General features: G+C 34.3%; 1 pseudogene across 1 annotated transcript; it reads left to right on the top strand.

Annotated features, from left to right (window-relative positions):
• Window position 1: 1 nt before the first annotated feature.
• Window positions 2–11,644, top strand: LOC145632909 (uncharacterized; annotated as a pseudogene). Its single transcript, XR_014112587.1, has 12 exons — window positions 2–121; window positions 2,276–2,385; window positions 2,529–2,595; window positions 2,731–3,074; window positions 3,472–3,596; window positions 3,735–3,778; window positions 8,512–8,643; window positions 9,459–9,536; window positions 10,292–10,374; window positions 10,495–10,617; window positions 11,077–11,137; window positions 11,262–11,644. The product of XR_014112587.1 is annotated as an uncharacterized LOC145632909 (transcript).
• Window positions 11,645–11,930: the final 286 nt, after the last annotated feature.

The following is an 11,930-nucleotide window of genomic DNA, read 5'->3' as shown; positions in this document are numbered from 1 at the left end:
TTATGATAACCTGGAAGAAATAGCAAAAACGGAACAGTACAGGTTGGAGGAACTTATGAGAAGCAAAGGCATGAAGTATGGTTCTTATCCACAATTCACTGTTACAGTAAAGGGCGAAAAGGAACACATACTGTATCACCCTAGTAAATTCCTGCGTCAAACACCTTAACTGCTGTATGAGACGACTTATAGACTGTTTTTTTTTTTTTTTTTTTTTTTTTTTTTAGTTTTGCATCACCTTCTTTCTAATCTCCATTTACTATCAAATTTCATTACGATATCACAAAAGTTACTAGAGGCGCGAAGCACAAAAAGGGGACTAATACGATTCCTTCCTATATGGACTATTGAGGGATTAATACTTTGAATCATTGGCCCTGTAGTCCTATGATGGTGTTCACAGTCGTATTATTTCGTTCTACTTAAGGAAAATAATAGAAATTTGAATAATGTTAATTTGATAAGATTGAGATATATTTTGGAAGCATACCAAGTGAATTTTTATTTGAAGAAGTTCATAAGGTCGGGAGTCAATGGTGGTTGTAACCACCTAAATGGCCTTTAAGGGTCTTGTGGGTCCATAAAAAGTACCCGACCTCTTTTCTTTTCGTGCCTGGAAAAAGTCTTTGATTGTCTAAAACCGAAGACTATAATCTAATCTTTCAGATCATTTTCAAGTTTTCAAAATTTAAGTGAATGTGTTGGTCGGTGGGTATCATGGGAGACCTAAATAGATTTAGGTGGGTATCATGGGAGACCTAAATAGATTTAGGTGTACAAATTCTGAGAATGAGTTTGGTTCAATTATTAAAATTATGTTGTGTTGGTAGTGAATGTTAATTTTATTCACCAACTTGGCAATTGGCATCACTGGGTCGGTGGGCCCTACTATCTACTAAGGTGTCAGAAATCCTTTATTTGGTTATCTAACCCAAACAGCCAAACCTACCCATTGCTTACCATGTGTTTTTTTATGCACGGATTACATGGGTTGTTTACACCACCATAATGTTTGTTGCTCAACCTCATTGTTAAATGTTGTTGTTTACAAATGTTGATAATGAAGCTTTTTGTGATTGAGAAGTATTCATAACGATTGGCAACAATAATCATTATTGGTGGAAAATAATCATGTTGTTTTTTACCCATTTTCCTTTTTTTTTTTTTTTTTTTTTTTTTTTATCAAATTGATTACATGAATAAGTATTACCTCCATTCTTGAAGAAAAACAAAAGGCAAACAGTTAGTCCATTGGCACGCACCTTCATGGGATACCTTTCTTCAATAATGCCCACTCAAGTATCTTTCTTGGCACGCACCTTGTCATATGCCTTCTCTTAATCAATAGAGACCATATGAAGATCCTTCTTTATTACCCTATAAAACTCCATCATTTGTCTTATTAAATGGATTGCTTCCATAATGGATCTCCCCGGCATAAAACCAAATTGGTTATCCGAAATGTTTGTGCTTGCCCTCAACCTATGTTCAATCACTCTTTCCCGCAACTTCATAGTGTGGCTCATAAGCTTGATCCCTTGATTGTTAGAACAATCTTGAGCTTCTTCTTTGTTTTTATAAAGCGGGACTAAGGTGCTCTTCCTCCAATCTTGCGGAATCCTTGTAGTTTAATCTTAGGGTTTTTTAGGGTTCTTATGTTATAAAAGAACCATTGAGTTTTAAGTTTCATTAAGCTAATATAGCCATCATTGACTCCTTGTATTTTCCTCTTGTTTCCTCCATTAAAATGAAAAAAAGCTCTCGAATCCCCCACCTGTGAATTAGGTCTAATTGACCAAACCACGTAAATTCTTATGTGTTTTTGTTATCTTCTTTTTTGCTTTAACATATATTATTTTTCATTGATCTTGTTCCGCATAAATCAAACCTTATACCCCCTATTTCATATTTCATAACAGAGTCAGTGTGCAAACTGATAGCAAACAGTTATGCTTAACCTTTTTTCCCTTGTCTTGTGCACAATGATGATTTGATTAGAGTGTTCTGATGGATTAAATTTTGATTCTCTTCTCTCACAATGCTTTACTTTATACATTAAGTATATATCATGATAAGGCTCACAATGTTAAAAGATAAGAACAAACTTACTAGTTATTGTAGAGAAGGCTGTTTGCGCTGTGCAGCCATGTTTGTACATTGTTCTTTGCTCTTATGATATTGGTTCTTTTTTTTTTTTTTTTTTTTTTTTTTTTTTTTTTTTTTTTTTTTTGGGAATCGTTTTCTGCAATAATAATGGTTCTTTATGATAGTGTAGATTGCTATCAAGTTTCCAGTACCCAGTTATTGCGATATCCCTGGACTGATAATTAACCTTGCTTCAAGCCTCAATGGTGATTCAGTAATGGATGTTCAATTTAGGGCCAGGTGATTTCAAAGTTTAAGCTCCTTCATCTTTTTTTGGCTTTTCTTTTTACATATTTTGGACGTCATATCTGTTTATACTATTTCAGTTTCATCGCTATTGTTATTAAATCTGCTTTTATCAATTAACTCTTTTTTTTGGGGGGGGACATTTCAAATGACAGCGATCTATGTGTATTAATATTTAGGCCAGTGATAAGTCCTCATAAGCTGGTAATTATCGCCTATAATTTAATCTTGATAGGTTATACTGTCCTTGTAGATGCTATATGCCCTATTTTGATATCAAAGAGAGTATTACTCGCATCTAGCATTGAATTGATGTTTTTGTTGTTGGTATACTTTCAGGAGTTTGAGATCCTAAAGAAAGGAAGCTTTAGTCCCGCAGAGCTTGAGGCTCTGGTCTCCATCATGCAAATAGCTGGTGAAAGGCCAGGGCAGAGCAAAGCTGGTGAAAGACCAGGTCAGACCAAAGTTGATGAAAGACCAGGGCAGACCGAAGCTGGTGAAAGGCCAGGGCAGAGCAAAGCTGGAGAAAGAAGTAGCTCTGCAGAAACACTATCGACAAGTAAATCAATTACTAGTTTGGAAGCCATGGGCGTACGTGTATTCAGCCTTGATGAACCACTTGTTGGTAATGCCAATGAAGAGGTGACATGGGATACCATTGCTGGCTATGATCAGCAAAAGAGGTATATAAAATTCGGGGCTTTGACGGCTTGTTTAGTTGAAGATCGTAGACTTTCAAGAGATATTTGATATGTTTTGCACATAATTGTGAAGTAATAGTCATTGAATGTCAAGTAATTAGGCTCAGTAGGGGATGAATAGTAAATGTGAAGTAGGGGAGAGTGATCTCCTTGACCTTTTATATGTATGCCTTTTATCTAATAGTTGCAACTGCAGTGTCTCAGTTAAGATACTTCATTTATAAGAGGCTGCAGTGTCTCAGTTAAGATACTTCATTTATAAGAGACAGCTTATTTAATGAGATTTCTACATACTTCATATGCGACTCCTAAAATTCTGCCTGATCAACGTTATATGATTCATTACCCTTTTTTTCTTTCCTCATTTTCTCTCTTACAGGGAAATAGAGGATACCGTACTATTGGCTCTGCGTAGTCCTGAAGTTTATGATGACATTGCCCGTGGGACTCGGTAAAAATATGAGTCAAATAGACCCCGAGCCGTGCTTTTTGAAGGCCCTCCAGGTTTTCCTTCTATGATAACTGAAACTAAACTATGCTGTCAACACATTTTGTCTTGTCTATGCCTATATTATAAAGGAAATAACAAACTATGTTTCCCATCTTGTGACCGTCAGTCTTATGTATATACTTTGTGCTTAGGTACTGGGAAAACATCTTGTGCTCGTGTTATTGCTAATCAAGCGGTAAGCCTTTATTCTCTGTAATGATCTTTGATGATGGATTTGCTGCCCTACATCTAGTATGATATATATTTCACGAGTGTTAATTGTGTTTTTTTTTTTTTTTTTTTTTTTTTACTTTTTAGGACTAATGTTGTCTTATACCTTTCCAGCTGTGAAATGACCAGTCAGTCTTTGATTACATGTAATAAATATGTAGTATATAATAATTAAATGCAGTTTGTTGAAGAATTATGTATGCTACATATTGTTGGTTTACTTATGTGGTTTCATATAGTATTGTTTATTTGAGTTTCATAAACAAAATGAATTATCTAGGCCCTGAAATTGGAATGCAGTATATTCTTCCAGTCAATGGACTTGATAGATTATTGTGGAGAAGAAACTAGGCTGCTTATATGAGCATTGTGATCAATGAAACACCTGACAGTTATTCCATTGAAAAGAGTTGGGAATGCAAATTTGTAATCGTGATGTTCGTGCTCCTAAATGAAGTGTCAAGTGTCCATATCCATGTTAAGTGTCAAAGATCCAACATGGTTACTTGAGGTGAAATAAAAAGCCTCGAGTAATATAGCTGTTATTGCAGTAGCTTTGCATATTGTTCATTACCCAAAAAAAAAAAAAAAATGTAAAAATTTCCGGCACTAATCCCAACTTTGCCACATCCGCCAATATTAATCAGAACTTCAGTTTATTCCTTATCACTCCCAACTTTTTACCCTATTAATTTTTATCATCCCTGACTGGTCATCGTATGATTGACTTTAAATAAACTTAAAAAAATAAATAAAAAATAAAACCCAAAACCCACACATGCCCAGCACGTTGCCACCACGGCAAGCCCAACCCCCTACCCCCCGGAGCGCTGGCCGCCGACCATTTCCCCTTCCCCTCCCCCGGTGCCAGTGATGCCCTGATCACCTCCCTTTTCCCCTTCGATCACCACAAACTAGCCAAAATCCCCCAAATCCCTTACATTCGATTTCGGCAGCGGAGGGGATTAATGGTGGCTGAATCAACCACGAAATCGGCCACTAACGCCCGAAATAGGCCGGTTTTGGTGTGCGAGAGAAGAGAGGCTGTAATCCCCCGTATTTTTAAATATTTTATAAATGAAAATTTATTTTATTTATAATATTTATTTGTTATTTTTCATAATTTAATTTCAAAAGTTTCAAATTAATAATCTGGGTCGAAAATTATTTGAACAAATTATTTTATGCACCTTTATTCTACAATTTATGTCCAATCATACAAGCCTAACCCATTTGTTTACTTAATCGACCCATTATTTTTATGAGGCTCAATCTTTCTTTTTACCCTACAATAATTTTCTCCTATAAATACCCCATGAATCTCCAAAAATTTCCCACACAAAAAGGTTAGTGTTATTTTCATACTCCTTTGTTTCATTATTTTGCTTAATGTTAATTTAATTGTTTTGGGTTTTGATTTTAGTATAAAGATTATATTTTTAGTATCAAATTATATTTTAATGGTATAAAGATTATAAATTTCAGATTATATTTATGTTATAAATTTCATATTTTATGAATTATAAACCTAGGGTTTCAATTTATTGAAAATCATGATTTTAGGGTTTTTATGAACAATTGATTTAGGGCTTTTATAGTAATGATGTTTTGAAATTTTGGTGATTATAACTACTGATTAGTTTAACTTAATTCCAAATTATTTTGAACAAAATTATTCGTGTTTTAATTTTTAGATTTTCGTTCGTTAATATTAATCCCGTTTTAATCCCGATCAGATTCTGAACTCATCCGATTTTGATGAAAAAGTAGTGTTTTCCATGTGGAAACAACGTTTTAAAAAATACTCACTACCTTTGGTAGTGAGAACCACCCTCTCGTGGCCAAATTCAGCCTCTAAAGATGATTTTCGGGCATTTTTTTATTTTAACGAAGTTTTTTTATAATTAAAATATTATCCTTGAGTTTGATTAATAAAATTAATTATGTTTAAAGTTAATTAAGCATAAATATATGTTTTTATTGAATTTTTAAGTGTTGGAAATAGTTTCTAAGTACTACTTTTGATGTTTTATAAAGAGGGTTTAATCACCCATTAAAAAGGGAGATTTTTAGGGGTTTTTATATAATTTTCAGATTTTTATTAGACTTTGAACTTGCTTTAATTTCATGTATAAAAGTGTATTTTAATGTTTTTATGAAGAAAATTTAAAGAACTATATATAAGCCTTTAATTTTAACTAAAGGGAAGGTTTTAAAGTGTTGTTTGATTTGGATTTTGAAGGTTTTAAAGTAAGTTAGTATTGCTGTAAATTTGATTGATTGGGTATTGATTGAGATGTTATTATTTGGCTTAGGAGAGGAGTTTATTGAAAGTGATTTCTAGTTAGTAAAGTGGCATACCAATTCGTTTGCTCAAGGTACGTACAAGTTACGAAACCTCTCTTTTAGGTGCATGTTTAAGGACGACGGATCGAGAACTTAGTATCATGTATAGGGATGACTGAGTTAAATTGTTTGGTTATACATTGTGAATTTCGTATAACGTGCACTATTTTATATTGCAAGTATTATTTGTGCTCTAATTATGCAAGGTGCGCTTAGAGGCAAAGGTATATGATTGGTGTAATGATTAATTTATTACTCATTCATGATTATGCAAGCAGGATGAGTAAAGGAAGAATTTAAGTCTTCTAAGACGAGGTTAAGGTTTTGGGGTGCCTTATGCACTCAAGGTGTTTATACACCGAGGTAGTAAAGGAATAAATAATAAATGTTGCTTGCCACTAATAAATCAAGAATTGAAATTGAAAAGTTGTTTTACTTGATTGAATTTATATTGGATTGATTGTATTGTTATGCATATGAGTCATCACCAAGTCTAAACCTGTAAATCACGTAAAGTGCAAGATAGATGAGCAATAAAACTCTGGATTGGTGCACTTCTGGAGTAATGACAATCAGGGGTTGGGGTACATGGGGTATTAGCCGTGTACTTTTCTCGAGGCCGTCTGATCTACGAGTCTCTTATTTCAAATATTTTTCAAAACTAGGAGTTAGGTGAGATCTCATACTAACTACGGTCACGGAGTCGCGCCCGTGGTCGTTGGATGTTTATTGATGTTTCCGAAAGGAGGCATGGGGTTTTTCTTTTATTGATGTTCCAAATGGAGCATGGGTTGGACAACCTTGTCTATTGCGTAATCCAATGAATAAAAATAATGATTTACCTATTATTAATTAATGGATTCTTAGTAATATAAATAGTTGAGTCGTGTGTTGAGTCTATAATTTAATGATGCGTGATGATTGATTATTAGTAGCATGTTATGTATTTCTTAATTTATTTTGCAGCTTGTATGTACTCAGCTTTGCTGATTGCGTGCTTTGTGTGTCTTTCTTTGGTCATGGCCTTCGCCTTTCAATGACCCTGTGACGATCCAATTTTTACACTTGTAATATTGGGGAACAGAATTACCACAGGTTCTTACACATGCAGAATTCATCAGGGTTGTGGGATCTTGAGTAGAGAGTTGGTTGTTTGCATGTTATTTCTTTTGCAAGTTTGAATTTATTTTAATTCGATTTTATTCGACACTATTTCTTTTGAGTTTGAATTTATTTGAACACTGAATTTAATCACTTACTACTTTTATTGGGTTTTGAATAAGGGCCTTAATGGTTCCAAGTTGTATGACTTAATTTGGTTTCATTCGTTGGTTTTGAAACTTATTTATAACTGATTTAGTTTTTCCGCTGTTATTTTCTGATAAAGCCTTAACGTTTGAACACGTGGCGGTAGCACACCAATAATTCTCTTGAATATTGTTCTGGGTCCTCACAGGTTTAAAGAGAGAATTATTGGGGTGTTATAGAGGCTGATGGAGGCTGGTTTTGGTGCGGTTGTGGCCGTTTGGTGCGCGAGAGAAAAGAGGTTGATGTAGGGCGTTTGGGTGGCTGAAATTGGAGAGTGAAGGAGCAAGGGAGGGTGGTTGGGGAAGCAACAATTTTTCCAAAAAAAAAAGGTCATTGGTATCCCTACCTCATAAAAACTAGGAGATTGTGCTTATAAATAGTGCACATACCTATATGCCCTTCAAAATGTTTGTTTACGTTCTTACCCCCATATATAATTTTTTACATTTATGTCATTCCACGTGTACAGATGTAATAATGAGTGTTTGAGTTTTCCTTCTTCTTAGTCCTTACATTTATGCACTTTATATTATTTATTTATATTATAGGTAAATATATTATAGGTAAATTTAAACGTCACCTATATTGCAATATTGTTTTGTTGAATAATTGTATAGATGTTTTGTGAAAAACAAAGGTTGTAAACAACTAAAAAAGCCGTGCATGAAAAATGAAAAGTTTAAACACATCCTAATATACACATTTCATTAATTTATCAAACTATTTACTCTAAACTCAATGTCGTAAAGTGTTTAAACACAATCCAATATAAACATCAAGAAAGGGCAAGCCACTCTGCGCGCATCGCGCACGTTAGCCGCCCTAGTGTATACTAAGGCTCCCAATATCCAATTGTAGATATGTACTGGTTGAATTGCAATAATCTGTATATTCTGCTAAATTTTTTTTCTTAGGACTATAATTCTATGCTATGAAACCTTAAATTGGGTTGCAGAAAGCGCTTGTATTTTTCAGGTCACTCAATTTGTTTTTGATGCTTATATTATTATAATCAGCTGTGTTCTTTTTTGCTGTGCCTTTTAGGGGGTTCCACTACTTTATGTGCCATTGGAGGTCGTCATGTCCAAGAATTATGGTGAAAGTGGGCGTCTCCTTGGGAACGATTTCTCTCTTGCTAATGAGCTTCCAGATGGTGTGATCATCTTTTTGGATGAGGTACTTGACATCATGCTTGCATGTGTTATTAGGTGGAAAAAGAATTAAGTATTCTATATTCCTAATTTCCTATATACTAAGGTCTTTTTTGGTTGCACTCAAATTATGGGGAAACACAAATTTATTAATGGGTAGTTGTTTGGTTAACATAATATAGTAAAAATGTAGGAAGTTGAAATTCTGTAGAATATTGAAATTCCTACAAAAAGGGAATTAAATTTACCCACCCCTACTTTGGTCACTCAAAGTTCACATGAAATTACATTATTGCCTTTCAATTTTGGGAAAGTAGTTAGAGTTGAGCTATATAATATTCCGTACATGAGCATTACATAAAGTTAACCAAACAAACATAGAAAGTTAATTCATGGAAAATATAATATCTTTTATGTCAACCAAACATGATTATAGTATTTCGTAGGAATTTTAACTTCTCATGTATGTGACTTCTTATAGGCATTTAATTCCCATATGCAACCATATGAGGCCATAATTCTTTTTGTCCTTGAATTGGGCCACATTTGCTCAGGGGCAATCACTCATGAGTTTAGCTGAAATACCGTATAATCTTCGTCATACTAAGGTAGTACATAGTTGGAACTCTTCTAAGGTTATCATTAAGACGAAATTTGGAAAGTTCAAACTTTGACTTGTTATAATTTAGAAAGTGGCTTAATATTTTGGGGCAATCTAAAATAGATGTGGCTTATTATGTTAAGATGGAGGATATACCTAGTTTCTTGCAGCTCATTTAGCATTTCATGGGCAGTCTCAATTAATCTTATTACTAACATGACCATATGTGAATCCTGCAGGTTGATTCTTTTGCTATTGCTCGTGATGGTGATATACATGAAGTTACACGAAGAATTTTATCGGTGTTATTGAGGCAGGTAAAGCAATCTTCATCTTGGCAGGAGTTCTAAAGAATGAAATTGTTCATATGCTAGTATTGAATAATTGTTTGAAGTGATAAAATGAAAACATGATCTGTTTATAAACTCCTTTGAAATTGAGATGCAAAAGGCCAAGAACTAAATTAATGTTCTGCTTTTGCCTTTATCAGCCTCTTAGTCCTCTCTAACTAGTCATCTCTCTCTGTGTATTGTGCCTTCTCATAGTTCTTCTTAGCTTTGTCATTCTTAAAAGTATTTTCAGACCAAGCCACACCTCATAATCTTCCGGTTTGGCGTGATCAAGCCAGGAATATGCTCTCTAAGTCTCTAACCCTTTCCAAATCAAGCTTTCTCTTGACACTCAATGACATCTTGCTTCTTTAGCATCTCAAGAGATTACTTAAAATCAACTGTGGATTAAAAATTTAGTGTGTACCAGTTGAAATTTTCTTAACTTCTAATTTCAGCCATTTCGTGTTGCAAAGATTCTCAAATTATGTATTTGTGAGAATTTTATGTTACACTTTCTCCGTTCGACCGTTCCCCTAAATATTGCAACATTGGGAGGGGACACGGATTTTAAGAAGAGGAGCAAGATAGAGAAGAATAAAGATAAGGACCCATGAGATGAGGAGAGAGAAAACATATGCAAATAGGGAAATGTTGCAATATTTGTGGAACGGAGGAAGTACTTATTTAGTTATTATATAAAACTATGACCAGAGTTATGTATTATAACTGCCTTGGTACAGATTGATGGTTTTGAACAAGATAAGAAGGTGGTGGTGATTGCTGCAACAAACAGAAAGCAGGATATTGATCCTGCTCTTATTAGGTATAGTAAATGCTACTTAATCTTGTAAGAAGCCTTCTATAAATCTTATTTGCATTTTCATACTTAAAGAGGCAAAAGCTACAATTTAGTTCCTTGACCATCTCTGTGTTTTATTATCAGCCGATTCGATTCGATGATTTTCTTTGGTCTGCCTGATCAGCAGAATCGGCAGAAAATAGCAGCTCAGTATGCCAAGCACCTGACCAATTCTGAACTGGATGAGTTTGCTTCGGTCACTGAAGGGTAAGCGAAGTTCAACTGTTTTTTCACTGATTTGCATTGACCATTGGATATGGGTTGAATGATCATGGAATTACAGATAAATAGCATATACTAGGTATGTGCATTTGGTCATATTCTTGTAGAAATTAATAATACTCCATGCAGTTCACGTTATGATTCTCTTCATAGATTAAAAATTCGCCGCTTCCCTTCTAACATTTTGAGTTTAAGTTTCTTTTCACCTTAAAGTTCTAAGTTAAAGTTTTTAAACAAAACTTTGGAGATGTATGTTTAAGTTAATACATGGGCCATTAGGTTTAATAAAGGCTACCAAATTCCAGTTTACAACTAAATCAAATTTAAAGAGGGTGTTTTGAGCTAAAAAGAATAAAGTGGAATAAACAAATAAAGATACTACCTTTGTTTATAGTGATGATCACTGCTCTGAATTCTCTTAATTTGTTCCTTTTCTACAATAAGCTTGTCTGGACGGGATATCAGAGATGTATGTCAACAGGCAGAACGTCGCTGGGCATCCAAGGTAAGTTTTCTTACCCCCCCTAGCTTCCTCTGAACATATTCCTTCGTCTCAAGGCAAACTTGCACCTTCATAGATGTTTGTAAATGTGTCATAATTGAAAAGAAACTAATTGTACTATCAACAGGTTATTCGGAACAAAGAAATTAACACTTCTATTGACGCTAAAGAAAGATCCCTTCCACCTCTGCAAGAATATAGCGAAAGTGCAATATCTCGGAAGAAAACCCTTTTTGAGATTGAAGAGCAAAGGAACCAAAAACAGAGTCGTCACCTTGATAAGCGCCATTGGACATGAGTTGATGAGATTATAGATTTGGCATCGAGCATAGCGTGATCAGATTGATCTTGTATTCCGACTCTTTATACTTTATAGGGAGTATGTAGAAAGATCTCTAGCCATATTGCGGTATACAACATCAAGTGTTTATACTTGTTGGTTAACGGCCAAATCATCCACCCGTATATATATTTTATTAGAATTACAGCTTACATGTTAGGAATACCGTTGGTCATATGGGAGGTGATACACATACAATCGTTGTATGTGGACTACACATACAATCGTTGTATGTGGACTACACATACATTACCAATAGAAAATTGACAACTCATTATAAGTCAAAAAAATGAGAGGGAAAAATGAGTAGGAAAAAAAAATTAGTTTTAAGCGCCATTTATCAAAAATAGGAGGGAAGAATTTCAATGGCGCCTAATTACAATCTCGTTACTAAAAAAATATTTTACGTTACTAAAATTCTAAAAATACAAATTTGTTACTAGAGATAATAGCGTA

Source organism: Chenopodium album, chromosome 5 (genome assembly GCF_948465745.1).
Source record: "Chenopodium album chromosome 5, dcCheAlbu1.1, whole genome shotgun sequence".
Classification (NCBI taxonomy): Eukaryota; Viridiplantae; Streptophyta; class Magnoliopsida; order Caryophyllales; family Amaranthaceae; genus Chenopodium; species Chenopodium album.
The sequence above is the reverse complement of the archived record's forward strand: the minus strand, read 5'-3'. Positions and strand labels throughout refer to the sequence as shown.